Source organism: Neofelis nebulosa, chromosome 9 (genome assembly GCF_028018385.1).
Source record: "Neofelis nebulosa isolate mNeoNeb1 chromosome 9, mNeoNeb1.pri, whole genome shotgun sequence".
Lineage (NCBI taxonomy): Eukaryota > Metazoa > Chordata > Mammalia > Carnivora > Felidae > Neofelis > Neofelis nebulosa.
In genome coordinates, this window is record NC_080790.1 from 116,931,099 (window position 1) to 116,949,112 (window position 18,014).

Here is an 18,014-nt window from a genome sequence, read left to right on the forward strand (position 1 = left end):
TAAGTGGAATTTGTGCTGAGGTAGTAGATTATTAAAAAAGTATAAAGGCTTATTTCTATAGCTTTCTGGGCTTTAAAGTTCCTATCTCTGGTGATAAGGATGTCTTTTTACTCCCTAGTACAGGGAGAGTTCCTTTCTTTCTTTCTTTTTTTTTAAATGTTTATTGTTGTGACAGAGAGAGAGAGAGAGAGAGTGAGCACAAGTTGGGGAGGGGCAGAGAGAGAGAGAGAGACACAGGATCCAAAGTAGGCTCCAGGATCCAAGCTGTCAGCACAGAGCCAGATGCAGGGCTGGAACTCATGGATCACAAGATCATGATCTGAGCCAAAGTCAGCACTTAACTGACTGAGTCACCCAGGCACCCCGGGAGAGTTTTTTTTTTTCTTTTTCATATGGGAGATTTGTTTCCAGATTTCAACAGGACAGAGGAGGGTCTGAGTGTCCTTGCACTGGTCTCTTCCCAAGTAGCTTCAATTCAAAATAATCAGTATGTCATTGTGGTATGTTTTGGGTGGTCTGCCATTGGCCTCTACAGAAGAAAGGAGAGGAGGTGGTAGAGGCAAATCAAGGGTTCAGACTTGGTGTTCAGGTATGACCCTGGATGACCAAGGTCATTGGAGGTGAGGAGGCCAAGGAAGGCTGTGATGTTGAACCAATCATCCCAGAAGGCTGTCAGGAGTAGAGGTGAGAAGTAAAACAACTAGTCTTTCTGTAGGGGAGGAAATGGAATTTAGAGGTGGTGAGGAGCATTCTTTATTATTGTTTTTTAATGTTTATTTTTGAGAGAGAGCACACACACACATACAGACACATATATGTGTGAATGGGGGATGGGCAGAGAGAAATGGGGACAGAGGATCTGAAGCAGGCTCCATACCATCAGCGCAGAGCCCGATGTGGGGCTCGAACACACAAACTATGAGATCATGACCTGAGCTGAAGTCAGATGCTAAACTGACTGAGCCACCCAGGCGCCTCAAGGAGCATTCTTTTTTTAAAAAAAATTTTTTTTTTTTTAGCGTTTATTTATTTTTGAGACACAGAGAGACAGAGCATGAACGGGGGAGGGGCAGAGAGAGAGGGAGACACAGAATCTGAAGCAGGCTCCAGGCTCTGAGCCATCAGCCCAGAGCCCGACGCGGGGCTCGAACTCACGAACCGCGAGATCGTGACCTGAGCTGAAGTCAGACGCTTAACCGACTGAGCCACTCAGGCGCTCCTCAAGGAGCATTCTTAAGGTCATACAGTGATGTTGACAGTGGAGCTGAAATTTGAGGCCAGTTCTGCCTAGCCTTGGAGCCTGGGTCAAACCTCTACTCTGTTGAATCAGCGAGTTCAGCCTCTGAGGCTGGGGGTCCTAAGTGCTTTTGTCTCCTCTCCTGCAGTGCTGGCCTCTGCCAGGCTACCACATGCCAACTGCTGGCTTACCCCAGCCACCTGCCCCATCATCTCTGAATCCTGCATTATGTTCCCTGTCATGGACTTTTTCTCTTCCCCTTTAGCTGTCTCTGTTCCAGAACCTATTCTACCCTGGAAGGCTGAGTCAATAGCTCCAGATTTTGCTATTCATGCCACACCTTGTCCCATGACTAGGCCTTCTTCTGACATGGACTATAAGAGAAATGATAGCAATAATGAAAATAAGAGCACCTACTTCTGTTACCTTTAACAAGCACCCACTCCGTGCCAAACTTGGCATACGTCCTTTCTCATTTGGGCCTCATGACATCTAATTATTTTATCCATTTTATAGATGAGAACACAAAGGCTCAGAGAGATAAAGTCACTTGTCTGTGACCACACAGGCAGGAAGTTGCAGCGCTGGAGACAATCCTGAGAATGGTTAGCTCTCACAGTCCTTGTCCTTTGCGAATTATGAAAGTTAAATGAAATCACGGGCCTCATAGTATAACACATTTTTATTAAAATAACTTTTAAAAAGAATTGCATGTTTCCTGACCCCCATCAGCCAAAGCAGGCTGGCATTTGCTGTCACATCTCCTGCAAGAATTCCTTGGAAGCTTTGGGGGTGTCTTTCCTGTGTTCCAAAACAAGTCCTGTCAGCTGCCACATGACCTTACCATTGCTAACCCTAATTGAGTAGGTACTTAAAGGGTGCCTGGCATCTGGCCTAGCATTCTATGCACGTGATTTCATGTACATGTCCTAACATACACATATTAAATATAGATAAACTAAATCCATACACTCACACACACATATATAAAATATTGATTCTATTTCACAAATGAGGCACAAAGAAGTAAGGGTGGTAGCTATTGGGAGCATCCAGAGCTCAGGGCTGGCAAAGCAAGCTGTAGTATCCATCCCCACAATAGTGATCCTGGCATGTCTCCTGGCCTGAAATCTCGGGGTGATTTCAGTTGTTCCTAATCGTATACCGTCCCCAAGACTGGTGCTCTGGCTCTCATGGACATTCTATGAGCTACCCAACATCCTTTATTGAATTTCTTTCCTAAACAAACTGGAGCGAGTTGGTTTCTTTTATTTGCAACTAAGATTTCTTTTCCTTTTTTTTTTTTTTTTTAATTTAAAATTTTTTTTTTCAACATTTTTTATTTATTTTTGGGACAGAGAGAGACAGAGCATGAACGGGGGAGGGGCAGAGACAGAGGGAGACACAGAATCGGAAACAGGCTCCAGGCTCCGAGCCATCAGCCCAGAGCCTGACGCGGGGCTCGAACTCACGGACCACGAGATCGTGACCTGGCTGAAGTCGGACGCTTAACCGACTGCGCCACCCAGGCGCCCCTAAGATTTCTTTTCTTTTCTTTTTTCTTTTTTTGCAACTAAGATTTCTGATTGACACGCTCCATGGCAACTCTATCAGGTATGTGTATTATTTGTATTATTTTTAAAGTATTTTTGAGTTATTTAATCAATGTTTTAAAGTAATTGTATAGGTGCTTGTGAATCCACCATCCCCAAATAAAATGCAGAACCTCACAACCGTTTGCCCTCTTCCACACCCAGCCCTTTCCTGGACCACGTAACCATCCTCTTGAACACTGTGTTTATCATTCCCTCTTTTTTATTCTCAAAAATTTCTTTTGAGTTATAATATACATGTAGTGAAGTGCATAAATACCAAGTGTACAATTCAAATTTGTATGTGTGTATAGGTTTTTATGGAACCAGATCAATATACAGAATATTACCTATGCCCCAGAAGAGGGCATGACCCCCTCATGACCCCTGCCAGCTAATTCCTGATGCTCCAGAGAAACCAGTATTCTTGCCTCTATTACCTTATGTTTGTTTTGCCTGTTCTTAAATATTAAAAGAAAATGTATACAAGTGTACTTTTTATGGGTGTATGTTCTTTTTTTTTTAGCTTCTTTCTTTCTCTTTTAATTTTTCTAAATGTTTTATTTTTGAGAGAGAAAGAGCGTGAGGAGGGGAGGGGCAGAGAGAGAGGGAGACACAGAATCTAAAGCAGGCTCCAGGTTCTGAGCTGTCAGTACAGCCCAATGCAGGGCTTGAACCCAGGAACGGTGAGATGACCTGAGCCAAAGTCGGATGCTTAACTGACTGAGCCACACAGGTGTCCCTTTCTTTCTTTCTTTCTTTCTTTCTTTCTTTCTTTCTTTCTTTCTTTCTTTCTTTCTTTCTTTCTTTCTTTCTTTCTTTCTTTCATGTTTATTTATTTATTTTGAGAGAGAGAGAGTGCACACAAGCAGAAGAGGGGCAGAGAGAGAGGGACAGAGAGAATACCAAGCAGGCTCCACACTATAAGCACAGAGCCCTAGGTGGGGCTCAGTCTCATGAGCCGTGAGATCATGACCTGAGCCAAAATCAAGAGTCAGACACTTAACCTACTGAGCCACCCAGGTGCCCCTATTTAGCTTCTTTCATTTATCATTATGTTTGTGCAAATTCATCTATTTTTTCCCATGTTGTGGTAGTTTGTACTTTTTATTGTTATATGTATTTCATTGTATGACTATGCCATAATTTATTTTATTCATTTTCTTATTGATAACATTTGGGTTGTTCTCTTACTTTCCTTTGTGTGTTGCTTTATTTCATCTATCCGTATTTCTAAAAGGATCATCTCTATGTTTACAACTGTGGAAACTGAGGTTCAGAGAAGTTAGGTGACTTTCCTGAGGTCACACAGCAAATAAGCAGCAGGACCAGAATTGATTCCACATCCTAAGTTCTGCATCTTGGCTATGGAAGAGTGGAAGAAAAGTCCTTCCTCTTTCTACTCTCTGGGATTGCTAGGGTATCCAAAAGACCCAGGTGGCCTCCCTGGTGGCAGCAGGATTTTGATGAAGCTTGGTATCCGGAAGCTCTGTGTTTGGGACATGAACTCATTCTTACCCTCTCAGGCAGCCGCCACAGGTTCCTGATAGCTCCTTTCCACATCCATTATGTTGGGCAATGTTTGAAAGGCACAAGGTTCAGGGGCCCAGCCCCTGTCCCTCTCCAACACTGGGGCAGGCAGAGCTGGGTGTGGAGCCACCAGGTAGGCAGGCTTAGGCTGGCCACCCTGATGGATGGCCTTGGGTTGGCTCCCAGCTGCACTTGTCATCATGCCGCCTTAGTGGTTTGTCCTTTGCATACACTCTGCAACGTGACTTATTCATATTTTCTTTAAATCAACTCACTTAAAGAATTTTTTTAAATGTTTATTTTTGAGAGAGAGAGACAGAGCGCGAGTGAGCAAGGGGTAGAGAGAGAGAGGGAGACACAGAATCGGAAGTAGGCTCCTGGCTTGGAGCTGTCAGCACAGAGCCCAATGAGGGGCTCGAACACATGGACCGTGAAATCATGACCTGAACCAAAGTTGGATGCTTAACCGACTGAGCCACCCAGATGCCCCCAAATCAACTCACTTTTTAAAGAAAATTTTAGTTATTTTCAAAAGTTCTATTTTTCAAATAGCTAATATAAGTATTTGATACACTATTCAAAAGTATGAAAAGGTATAGAAGGCAAATGTTTTCCTCCCACCCTTATCCCCTAGCCACCCAATTCCTTTTTTTTTTTTTAATTTTTTTTTAACGTTTATTTATTTTTGGGACAGAGAGAGACAGAGCATGAACAGGGGAGGGGCAGAGAGAGAGGGAGACATAGAATCGGAAGCAGGCTCCAGGCTCTGAGCCATCAGCCCAGAGCCCGACGCGGGGCTCGAACTCACGAACCGCGAGATCGTGACCTGAGCCGAAGTCGGACGCTCAACCGACTGAGCCACCCAGGCGCCCCGCCACCCAATTCCTTTAAGAGATGTCCTCTTTATTAATTTCCTTTGTGTCTTCCAGAGATACTCTATGCAAATACAAGCAAATGGATAGTCTACTTATTTTTATTTTTACTTTTTTTTTTTTTTTACCAAACGTTTAGACTTTATTTCCTAAATAAAATAAGTTAGAATCTATTTCCTATCAGTGTATATAGATCTCCCTTGCTTTTTTTTTTTTAAGGTTGCAGAGTTTTCCATTACCATGATTTATCTCATCCCCTAATGATGGACCTTTTTTCCAGTTTTTTCCTAGTACAAACAATGTTGAGATAAATAACAAGATTCAGCTGCTATTTGCTCATTGCATATTTATCTGTAATTCCTAGAGATGTATCTGCTGGAGCAACTGGCATATGTGGGGTTTTGTGTGTGTGTGTTTTGTTTTTGTTTTTGTTTTTGCATATGTGGTTTTTAAAACAACTTTAAAGACGTATAATTAACATACCGTAAAATTCACCCATTTTAAAGGTACAGTTCAATGATTTGTAGCAAATTTATTGAACTGTGCAACCATCATCATAATTTCTTTTTAGAATATTTTCATCACTCCAGTAAGATCCCTCATGGGCATTTACAATTAATTTCCATTCTAATACCCCAACCCAGGCAATCACTTGTCTGCTCTCTGTTTCTGTAGATTTGCTTTTTTCTGGACATTTCATGTACTTACCATGGAGGCATATAAGATGTGATCTCCTGTGTGCAGGGTTTTTCATTTAGCTTAATGTTTTGAGGTTCATTCATGACATAGCATGGCATGTATCAATAAGTTATTCCTTTTTATGACTGAATAGTGTTCCATTGTATGGCTATAACATTTTTTTTTATTCATTCACCGATTAATGGACATTAGAATTGTTTCTTTTTATTTTCACTTTTTAGCTATTATGAATAATGCTCCTGTGAACATTTACCTGCAAGTCACTGGTGTTCATATATTTTCATTTTTCTTGGGTAGATACCTAGAAGTGGAATTGTTGGGTCATGTGATAAATTTATATTTAACTTTTTAAGAAACTAAGAAACTGTTTTCCAAAGTGTCTGTACCATTTTACATCCCTACCAGCAATGCATGAGACTTCCTGTTTCTCCACATTCTTGCCACTGTTTGTCATGGTTTGTTTTTTTCATTATTATTATTATTATTCTTGTAACCATTCTAGTGGGTGTAAAATGGCATGTCATTGTGGTTTTAATTTGCATTTCACTAATGACTAATGATGTTGAGAATCTTTTCATGTGCTTATTAGTCAATCCTGTAGCTTCTTTGGTGAACTGGTAAAAATGCTCATTTAAAAAAATGTTTTATTTATTTTTGAGAAAGAGAGAGTGAGAGAGAGAGAGAGGATCCAAAGTGGACTCTGCGCTGACAGCAGGAAGCCCGATGCAAGGCTCAAACTCACAAACGGAGAGATCGTGACCTGAGCCAAAGTCTGACTCTCAAGCGACTGAGCTACCCAGGCACCCCCTAAAATGCTCATTTTTTAATGGGGTTGTTTATCTTATTATTGAGTTTTGAGAGTTCTTTGTATATTCTGGATACAAATCCTTTATTATTTATGTATTCTGAGAAATATTTTCTCCCAGTTTGTAACTTATCTTTCATTTTTCTTTTCTTTTTTCTTTTTTTTAAAGAGAGTGTTGACCTATTTTTATAATTTTTTTTTTGAGAGAGAGAGCATGAGTGGGGGAGGTACAGAGAGAGAGGAGAAGAGAGGATCTGAAGTGGGATCTCGGGGCGCCTGGGTGGCGCAGTCGGTTAAGCGTCCGACTTCAGCCAGGTCACGATCTCGCGGTCCGTGAGTTCGAGCCCCGCGTCAGGCTCTGGGCTGATGGCTCGGAGCCTGGAGCCTGTTTCCGATTCTGTGTCTCCCTCTGTCTCTGCCCCTCCCCCGTTCATGCTCTGTCTCTCTCTGTCCCAAAAATAAATAAAAAATGTTGAAAAAAAAAAAAAAATTGAAGTGGGATCTGTACTGACAGCAGAGAGCCTGATGCAGGGCTCGAACTCAAGAACCATGAGATTATGACCTGAGCTGAAGTCAGACACTTAACCGCCGAAGCCATCCAGGCACTTCTATTTTATTAATTTTTTTCAAGATTTAATTTTTTAAAGGTGATTTTTTTTTAATTTTTTTTTAACGTTTATTTATTTTTGAGACAGAGAGAGACAGAGCATGAACGGGGGAGGGTCAGAGAGAGAGGGAGACACAGAATCTGAAACAGGCTCCAGGCTCTGAGCAGTCAGCACAGAGCCCCACGCAGGGCTGGAACTCATGGACCGCGAGATTGTGACCTGAGCCGAAGTCAGACGCTTAACCGACTGAGCCACCCAGGTGCCCCAAGATTTAATTTTTTAAAGTAATCTCTACATCCAACGTGGGCTTGAACCCCCAACCCCGAGATCAAGAGTCGCACAGTCTACTGACTGAGCCACCCAGGCACCCCTTATATTTATTTTTTTGAGTAGGCTCCACACCTGATGTGGGGCTTGAATTCATGATCCTGAGATCTTGAGTCACACACTCTACCGACTGAGACAGCCAGGAACCCCTATCTTTCATTTTCTTCACAGTATCTTTGAAAAATAATATTTTTAAAAATGTTTATTCATCTTTGAGAGAGAGACACGCATAGTGTGAGCAGGTAAAGGGCAGAGAGAGAAAGAGATACAGAATCCAAAGCAGGCTCCAGGCTCTGAGCTGTCAGCAAGGAGCCCAATGCAGGGCTCAAACCCACGAACTGCAGATCATGACCTGAGCCAAAGTTAGGCACTTAACCAAGTGAGCCACCCAGGTGCACAAACCCACCCCCCCGCCTTTTTTTAATTAAAAAAATTTTTAATGTTTTTTAATGGTATCTTTAAAAAAATTTATTGAGGCAAAATTCACAAAACATAAAATCACCCATTTAACATTAAACAAGATGCTTGGTTGGTGCAGTTGGAAGAGCATACAACTCTTGATCTTGGGGTCATGAGCTCACTCCATGTTGGGTGTAGAGATTACATGTATCAGTCAATCAATCAATTTTTTTTGAATTTTTTTTTAACGTTTATTCATTTTTGATAGAGAAAGAGCATGAGTGGGGGAGGGGCAGAGAGAGAAGGAGACGTAGAATCCGAAGCAAGCTCCAGGCTCTGAGCTGACAGCACAGAGCCCGATGCGGGGGTCGAACCCACGGACTGTGAGATCATGACCTGAGCTGAAGTCCGACGCTTAACCGACTGAGCCACCCAGGTGCCCCAATCAATTAATCTTTTTTTTTTTAATTTTTTTTTTTTCAACATTTTTTATTTATTTTTGGGACAGAGAGAGACAGAGCATGAACGGGGGAGGGGCAGAGAGAGAGGGAGACACAGAATCGGAAACAGGCTCCAGGCTCCGAGCCATCAGCCCAGAGCCTGACGCGGGGCTCGAACTCACGGACCGCGAGATCGTGACCTGGCTGAAGTCGGACGCTTAACCGACTGCGCCACCCAGGCGCCCCCCAATCAATTAATCTTAAAAAAATAAAATTGAGGGGCGCCTGGGTGGCTCAGTCCGTTAAGCGTCCGACTTCGGCTCAGGTCATGATCTCACAGTTCATGGGTTCGAGCCCCATGTCGGGCTCTGGGCTGATGGCTCAGAGCCTGGAGCCTGCTTCAGATTCTGTGTCTCCCTCTCTCTCTGACCCTCCCCCATTCATGCTCTGTCTCTCTCTCTCTCAAAAATAAATAAACATTAAAAATAATAATAGTAAAAAAAATTGAACAATTCATTAATGGTGCCTTTTGAAACAAAAATTTTGAATTTTGATGGTCTAGTATATCAAAAATTTTGCATAGATAAATGTTGTTGTGTCATATCTAAGAAATGTTTTCCTAACCCAAGATCTGGAAGATTTTTCTCCAGTGTCTTCTAAGAGTCTTATTGTTTGACTCTTCTTTTTAGGTTTCTGATCCATTTGAGTTATTTTTTGTGTATGGTGTAAAATAGGGGTATAAGTTCATCTTTTTACATATGGATATCCTGACATATGTATTTCTAATTTCTATAGATATGGTCAAATTGTCTTCCTAAAACACAACTGGCATCATGCTAACCAGCAGTGAACATGGCTGTTTTCTCACACCCTTGCTATCACAACTGAGATATCAAACTTTTTTTTTATAAGCAAGTCTAATAATGAAAACATAGCAACTCAGGGCACCTGGGTGGCTCAGTCAGTTAAGCATCTGACTCTTGATTTTGGCTCAGGTCATGATCTCACGGTTTGTGAGTTCGAGCCCCAAATTGGTGCAGAGCCTGCTTGGGATTCTCTCTCTCTGCCCCTCCTTCACACTCACTCTCTCTCTCAAAATAAATAAATAAACTTAAAAAAAAGAAAGCATAGCATCTCATAGCTTTACTTTGCTAAATTTCTACTTCAGCCACATCCTAAGCACTATTGTGAAATATATTAGCTCAATGTATTAGCTATATATTGTTTCAGCATATATTACCGTATATTACCACAAAACAGAGGTGACTGGACCTGTGGGACCTCCCTTCCTTTCCTCCAACTTTAGAAGGTTCTCAAGGACTGAAAACAGTCACACTCCCCATATATCTAATTGCAACCTTTGCCAGGAGTTTGCATCAATGAAGGCTGAGTTCTAACATTCCCAGGATTGTGTCTGGTCTGATACTTTCCAGCTTGCATAAGGTGACCTGGATGCTTGTTGCCTGACTCTGTCTTTGCCTGAGGAATTGTATGCATGACTTTAATTTTTTGAAAAAGATATAACTTCTGGTTTAAGATAGACATTTCTAGTGAGTACTATAGGCAAGAAATAATTCTGATCTGCAATCTGTAGACATAGGTCAGTAGGGCTTTACTAGGAGGAGAACAAGAAAAGAGAGAACTGGGGATAATAAATAGGAGTAGAAGCTCTGACATGCTGTTTATTACCCAATGTTGTTCTTTAGTCCTGCAATCACTCATCTGAATGTCAGTTCTCCCAAAATTGCAGGAGGAGGTGCTCGGAGCTCCTTATGGGCATTTATTTTTATAACTTTTTCTCCACTTCTATATTCAGTATGGAAAATCTGAAGGACAGAGAAGCACAGAGTCTCTTTTTTACATTGATTCAAGATGAGACAGTTGTCAAGTAGATGAAAGACACAGTCCTAGGTTGAAATATCAGGTCTGTTTCTTGCATTCTCTATGCATTCTGACCTCTGTTTCCACCTCTATAAAATTAGTAATCACAATGCCTTCTACCTCATTGGGGATGAATATTGGCATATCTAGTTCAGGACACACAGTGGGCACTCAGTATGTCTCTGTCTCCTTTCACAATTGACAAATTAATTTTCTTCCAAGCAGTTCCTGAGCATCCTTAAGATGTTATTATATGACAGAGGAAATACAGGGATGGATAAAACCATGGCTTTGTCCTTGAAGAACTTATGGTTGGGAAGAGAGATTAAATGGTCCAGTCTGCTGCCTTTTGATAAAATAGACATGTGACCCCAGTTTTCAGATGTCAGCAGAGGCCCAGAGATCCCAAGAAATACAGCAAGTAAATAGTAGGGAGGGGACTGGAACACAATTAAGAGGAATATTGGTATAGAAGTGATGAGAGAGGAATTTTGGAAATAAAATCATGCCAGTTTGTAGTTCAAAAGAAACAAACAGGGCTGCCTGGCTGGCTCAGTCAGTAGAGCATGTGACTCTTGATCTCAGGGTCGTGAGTTCAAGCTCCAAATTGGACATGGAGCCTATGTAAGAAAGAAAAAAAAAAAAAAAAAAAAAAAGAGGAACAAGTGGGAGATGGAGATGCCTGGGAATGAATCAAGGGTTACAAATCTAGCCCTGAAGGTGGACTGCATTTTGTTTGTACAGAATTTTCCTGCACACCATTTTATTATGAAAATTTTCCTTTTTGTTTTTAAGTTTATTTATTTTGAAGAGAGAGCAAGGGGTGGGGAGGTGTAGAAAGAGGGAGAGACAGAATCCCAAGCAGGCTCCACTCTGCCAACACAGAGCCTGACGCTGGGCTTGAATTCACAAACTGTGAGATCATGACCTGAGCTGAGATCAAGAGTAGGGGTTTTTAACCGACTGAGCCACCCAGATGCTCCTATTATGAAAATTTTCAAACATATAGAACAGTTGAACGAATTGTGCAGTGAACATCCATCTATCCACCACCTAGATTCTATGGTTGTTAACAGCTTGCTATATTTGCTTTGTCTTATATTTATTTATTCATCTAGCCCTCCATCCATCTATCTTACTCTTTGATGCGATTCAAAGAAGCTGCGGAGTTCATTCTACCTCTACACATTTCAACATGCCTATTGTTAGAGCTCAATATTTGCCTTTGTTTTTAGGTTAATTTTACATACAGTGATATGCATAGATCTCAAGTATACCATCTACTAAATTGTGACAAATGCATACAACCGTGGAATCCACACCCCTAACAAGGTACTGAGAGAACATTTTCAACACCTCCAAAAATTCCCTCCTGCCAGAAGCAACCACTATTGTGATTTTTTCACCATTGATTAGGTTTTACCTATTCTAGAATATTGTACAAATTGAATTATAAATTTGTACACTCTTTTATATAAGGCTTCTTTCTTTTTGCATGATGTCTGAGACATCTATTTTGTGTAATTCTTTAATTTCCTAGTAGTATTCCATTGCCATGAATGTCTAAACGCAGTTTATCCATTTTCTTGTTGATGGAACACACAAAGTTTTAAACACTTTAAACTGGTTGCCAGTGTTGTAGGCTTGACTCCAAATCCTGGCTCTGCTACTTGCTAGATGTGTGACCATGTGCTGGTTACTTTGTGTCCTTGAGACTCAGTTTCCCAGTCTCCATAATGGAAAAAATTATAGCTATTGCTTACTGAGTGCTTGCTATGTGCCTGCTTGGCACTGTTCCAAGTGTTTTACATACTCATTACTCATTTAATCCTCATAATGACCCACAAGATAGGGTATGTTACTACTCCCATTTTATAGATTTGGAAACTGAGCACCCAACCTAGGTTGCTGGGAGTATTCAGTGAGATAGTGCATGTAAAACACTTGGGACTCCATTTGGTAATTACAATGTAGAAAGTAAACATTGGCTGTTATTTTTCATCTTACCTTACTGGCCCTTAGAGGAATCTAAGTTTACTATCCCTAATGGAGAAAGTGTATAAGGCCCTGGAAATAGGCGTTTCCAGATAAAATGGAGATGTCCAGTAAAATCTGAATTTTATTTTATTTTAAAGTTCACTTATTTTGAGAGAGAGCTACTGTGGGCATGTGTGCGCACAGGTGAATGCCAGCGGGGGAAGGGCAGAGAGAGAGGATCCCAAGCAGGCTCCATGCTGTCAGCGCAGAGCCTGATACAGGTCTCAATCCCACAAACTGTGAGCTCATGACCTGAGCCAATATCAGACTCAACCAACTGAGCATCCACCCAGGCACCCCAAATTTGAATTTTAGACAATGAAAATAATTTTAGCATAACTATGTTACAACCAATATTTGTCACATATTAATGCTAAAAAGTTACTCGCTGTTTATCTGAAATTCAAATTTAATTGAGCATCCTAAATTTTTATTTTCTAAATCTGGCAACCCTACTTGGGAGGAAGTGACTAAGGTGACTAGGGACAGAACTAGTGTACCTCATTTTGCAGATGAGGAAACAGCTTTTTTTTTTCTTTTTTAACGTTTATTTATTTTTGAGACAGAGAGAGACAGAGCATGAACGGGGGAGGGTCAGAGAGAGGGAGACACAGAATCTGAAACAGGCTCCAGGCTCTGAGCTGTCAGCACAGAGCCCGACGCGGGGCTCGAACTCACGGACCGTGAGATCATGACCTGAGCCGAAGTCGGCCGCCCAACCGACTGAGCCACTCAGGCGCCCCTAGCCTTTTTTTTTTTTTTTTAAAGATTTTATTTAATTTTGAGAGAGAGAGAGAGTACACAAGTGAGTGAGGGGCAGAAAGAGAGAGAGAGAATGAGAGAGAGAGAAGCAGGGCTTACCTGAAGCAGGCTCAAGCTCAACAGATGTGGGGCTTGAAATCACGAACCCTGAGATCATGACCTGAGCTGAAGTCAGATGCTTACTGATTGAGCCACCTAGGCACCCTTATTAATTAATTAATTAATTTTAATATTTCTTTAAAAAATCTCTACCCCCAACATGGGGCTCAAACTCATGACCCCAAGATCAAGAGTCACACACTCAGAAGACTGACTGAGCCAACCCCTAAAGATTTTATTTTTAAGTAATTGCTACACCCAACATGGGACTCGATCTTACAACCCCCAGATCAAGAGGCACATGCTCTACTGACTGAGGCAGCCAGGGGCTATGAGGAAACATTTTTAAAGAGGGCAAATGAGGGAGCCATGACGTCTTAAGTGGATCCAGATCTCAGGCTCACAGAGGCTTCATCTAGTATCTTCTCTTCAACACACAGCTCTGCCACTTTTCAAGTCTTCTCCTGCCTTTGGCAGTTGAATGCAGAGTGGCTTCAGAGAAGAGGGGGACAGCAACGTGACTCAGTGTTCTGTAGGGAAAGCCAGTAAATGACAGGCGGCATGTGGGCTGCTGGGGTTTCTCTTCCCACTCCTTCCAGCTCTGCATCCTGCTTCCTCCCCTCCTTCTTTCCCCAGAGGCCTGGAAACTCCTTCCCTTGCTGGTAGCGACCTCCTCCAGGCTTCCTACCCCTACCCCAGCATGGTTGAGTTTTGTCCCAGGCTGACCTGGGTGTCCAAGGCAGAAGGAGGGTGTAGGTGGTTCAAGGCTTTATCAACCACAGGGTCTGCATTCTGACCAGGTCTAGACTGATTTCTGGATCAGGGAACCTGGGAACCAGAGCCACATGGCATTCGAGATGAGGAAATGGCCAGACTGGGATTTTCTGCCCTCACCAAATCAGCTTCTCCTTGGAGAATCACCAACTACCTACTGTAGATTTCCCAGAATCTTCACAACATCTTAGGAGGTAGGATCTATTATTTCCATTTAGAGATTTGGACACTGAGGTTAAAGGACTTGCCTAAGACCTCTAACATAAATTGTTGATAGTCAGGACTAGATTCTTGTTCCATATGCCTTTGAAAAAGCCTAAATTACTAACTACTGCTAGGTACCGGCTTCTAGATCAGAGCTAATCCACCCTGTTGGCATTAGCAAGATAGGATAGCATAGTCCACTGGTTCTCAAAATGTGATCCCTGGGCATCAATATCACCGGGAAACTTGTTAGAAATGCAAATTTTGGGTTAGATAATAGAACTTTCTGACTCAGAAATTCTGGGGCTGATACCTGGCAATCTGAGTTTTAATAAGCCCTCCAGGTGATTCTGATGTACCCTGAAGTTGGAGAATCTTTGGTGTATAGTAGAAAGAGGCATTTTTGGGGAAAAAAAGAATACATATTTAAAGCACATTTGCTTTAAGTAAACTTTTATTGATATACAATATAAACACAGAAAAATACACAAACCAAAAGTGTACAGCTCAATGAATTTTCACAAAGTGAGCACACTTGTGTAACCAGCACCTAGATCAAGAGACAGAACATTATCACCAACTTGGAGAAGCCCCCTTGTGTCTCCTTCCTGGTGCTACCTCTCCTCAAAGGATAATCCTGACTTCAAACACCACAGATTAGTTTTGCCTAACATTATATACTTTTAAAAATTGTAGGGGCGCCTGGGTGGCGCAGTCGGTTAAGCGTCCGACTTCAGCCAGGTCACGATCTCGCGGTCCGTGAGTTCGAGCCCCGCGTCAGGCTCTGGGCTGATGGCTCGGAGCCTGGAGCCTGTTTCCGATTCTGTGTCTCCCTCTCTCTCTGCCCCTCCCCCGTTCATGCTCTGTCTCTCTCTGTCCCAAAATAAATTAAAAATGTTGAAAAAAAAATTAAAAAAAAAAATTGTAGATGAAGACAGAATCTGGAGCCAGAGGACTTTGATTGGATCCCTGGTTCTCTATGGAGTGATCTTGGACCAGTCATCTAATTTCCTTGAGACTCATTTCCTTCTCTGTATAATGGTCATAGAAAAATCTCAGACCTTAAAGGGACACTAGCTTTCTCAAACTTGTCTAGTGTTAAGAATCACCTGGGGCACTAGTTTAAAAATTCACATTCCCCAGAGCATACATTCTTAATATGGCAAAAATTGGTTGTGGGTAGGAAGATTTTTTTGCTTGCTTATGTAAAAGCACATGTATACATATGATACATTAATAGATATACAGTATATTTGTGATACTGAAATTTCATGGGGATAATTAGGGGAAAATGTCTAAAAATATTCCTTAGAGAGATGATAATTTTAAAAAGGTTGAAAAACACTGTCCTACAGCAGTGATTCTTCAAGTGTGGTCTGTGGTTAAAAATGCAAATTCTCAGATGCCTGGGTGGCTCAGTGGGTTAAATGCCTGATTCTTGGTTTCAGTTCAGGTCATGATCTCACAGTTTGTGAGTTCGAGCTCACATCTGGCTCTGCACTGACAGTGGGGAGCCTGCTTGGGATTCTCTCACTTTTTCTCTGCCCCTTCCCTGTTCACTTTCTCTGTCTCTTTCTCAAAATACATAAATAAACTAAAATTAAAAAATGCAAATTCTCAGGCCTGACCCCAGACCTACTGAACCAGAAATTCTGGGGGTGGGGCCCTGCAATCTATGGTTTAACAAATCCTTCAAGTGATTCTGATGGGCACTGAAGTTTGAGAACCACTGCCCTGGAGATTCTAAATGGGGTAGGGTCCCGGAATCTGTACCATTAACAAACTCTCCTAAGTCCATTGCAGGAGACACTGACATAAAGATTTGAACACACTTTGAGAAACAAAAGTGACTTTCCAGATGGTAAAATATCTTCATTAGAAGGAAATAGGGTAAACAATAATAGCGAAGGTCACTAATTACTAAGCACTTAACTGGGTCTCTGAATCTACTTGCACAGCCTTTTAATTCTCACAAACTCATGAAGAAGTTAAGCGGATGGACTCTGAAGCTAGACTGCCTGGGTTGGTACCCAGCTTGTGACTTGGTTTATGCATCTGTAAAGTGAGAATAATGTACTTTCTTCAAAGATTTGTTAGAAGGTTTAAAGATGCTTATTGGTCAGCTCTTAGAACACCTGCCACGTTGGCAGCACTTACCCGTAACATGTTTTCATCATCCTTAAGCTCACCCTGTTAAAAGGAGGATTTAAACTCAATCAATGTAACTCCCCAGTGTACTTTCTTAAGAACTAAACTATAATGCAGTGTTTTTGAAAGTGTGATTCCCCACCAGTAGCACACCAGAGTTAGAAATGCAAGTAATTAGATCCCGTCCCAGATCTGCTGAAAGAGAAACTTTGGGGGTGGGACCCCAAAGTTTCAACAAGCACTTCAGGTGATTCTGATATACACTGGTGTTTGGAAATCACAGCTACAATCTTTAGCGGTTGGGGGAAGGAGGGTGCTTTAAAAAAAAAAAAACCAAAAAAAAAAACACCCGAAAAACGTCTAGAGCGGTTGGGAGCAATCCCAGAGTCCCTCCCATCTAGAGGCGAGCAAACTCCGCTGTAGCTGCACTCCGCAGCTCCTGCCAACCCTTCTGGCCGGTGCGCAAGGCCTTCTGGGGCCTGTGGTCCACATCCCTGCCGAGCCGGAGCGCCTGCGCGTTGGCCGCCAACTCGCTCTAGTCGCTGTGGTCGGGGCTCGGGACCGGCTGCCATCTTAGTCGAGGGACTGAGGAGTCGTCGCCGCCCCGAGTCCCGGTAAACACCGGCGGGCGGACTGGGAGCAGTTCTGGGTAGAGGGGGTAGCCCGCATGAGAGTGTCCGAGGAGAACCAGGGGTGAAGGAGTGCGGGCGCGCGGGTGGGGTCCTTAGAGCCGCCACTGCTCTCTCACGGAGCCGGTGCCCGTGGGGGGCGCGGGGAGCTCGGGCTAGTGGCCGAGGGGTGGGTTGGCCGGAGGCGCGGAGGAGCCACTGTCTGGCCGGCGGCGTGGGGGAGCCCCTAGCCTTGCTGGCGTCAAGTCGTGAGAGGGCTGGGCCGTGGCGGGCGCCAGCAGGGTCCGGCCCCGCGCCCCTCAGCCCCGCCGGGGGCCACTCTCTCGCGGCCCGGCCTACGCTCGGGCCCGGCGGCAGCGGCCGCTCCGGCCGACGTGGCCCTGTGAGGGGCGGCGGCCGGGCCCACCTGACGCTCGGCTGGCCTTACCGAGACTTTTTGGAGCCCCTAGTCGCGAGGCTGGCCCAGCATAGCGGCTGCCTCCTCTTTCTTCCACTCCCCTCCTCCCTCCATTGTCCCCCATCGTGGTGGTCCCGGCCCCGGCGCCCTTTTCGGCGCCCGCTGCCCCGTCGGCACCTCCCGGCGTCGAGTTTTGCAGACGTGGGAGCTGTCACTGCCCTCCCCCTTGAGTGTCCTTTTCTTTAGCAGAGAAAAGAAAAAAGTAGCTGTGAACGTATTCTAAAGGTCGAAACGTGAGGAGGACGTGACTTAGGGGGAACTAAGCGGGGAACTCAAGTGTTCAGACGCAGTCCAGGGCCACGACTCAAAGAGAAACACAGGGTTTGTGCGCTGAAGGTAGACTTTGGGCCTAAAGAGGTGTAACAAGGTGAACGTGCAAACCACCCGAAATTCACGATTTCCCAGTAACAACTCAACTAGTTTGTTGGTTGTATGCGTATCTTAATCTTGTTACGTTTTCTGCCATGGTTCTACAGCTTCAGTATACCTTTTTGGGAGTGAGTGTTGAGGCAGA

General features: G+C 43.3%; 1 protein-coding gene and 1 long non-coding RNA gene across 5 annotated transcripts in view; both read left to right on the top strand.

The window, feature by feature from the left end:
* The window catches only part of LOC131485656 (uncharacterized), a 42,832-nt gene extending 39,973 nt beyond the window's left edge, over window positions 1-2,859 (top strand). The window contains exons 2-3 of the long non-coding RNA XR_009248957.1: window positions 1,754-1,842; window positions 2,816-2,859. This is a non-coding gene — a long non-coding RNA (uncharacterized LOC131485656). The remainder of the gene's footprint in view (window positions 1-1,753; window positions 1,843-2,815) is intronic.
* A 14,025-nt stretch (window positions 2,860-16,884) lies between these two features.
* The window catches only part of ITCH (itchy E3 ubiquitin protein ligase), a 143,674-nt gene continuing 142,544 nt past the window's right edge, over window positions 16,885-18,014 (top strand). For 3 of the 4 annotated variants that reach the window (XM_058685351.1, XM_058685353.1, XM_058685350.1), the window contains exon 1: window positions 16,885-17,028. The gene's annotated coding sequence lies outside the window, so the exon portion shown is untranslated. The remainder of the gene's footprint in view (window positions 17,029-18,014) is intronic. The other variant, XM_058685352.1, reaches the window with a different exon arrangement.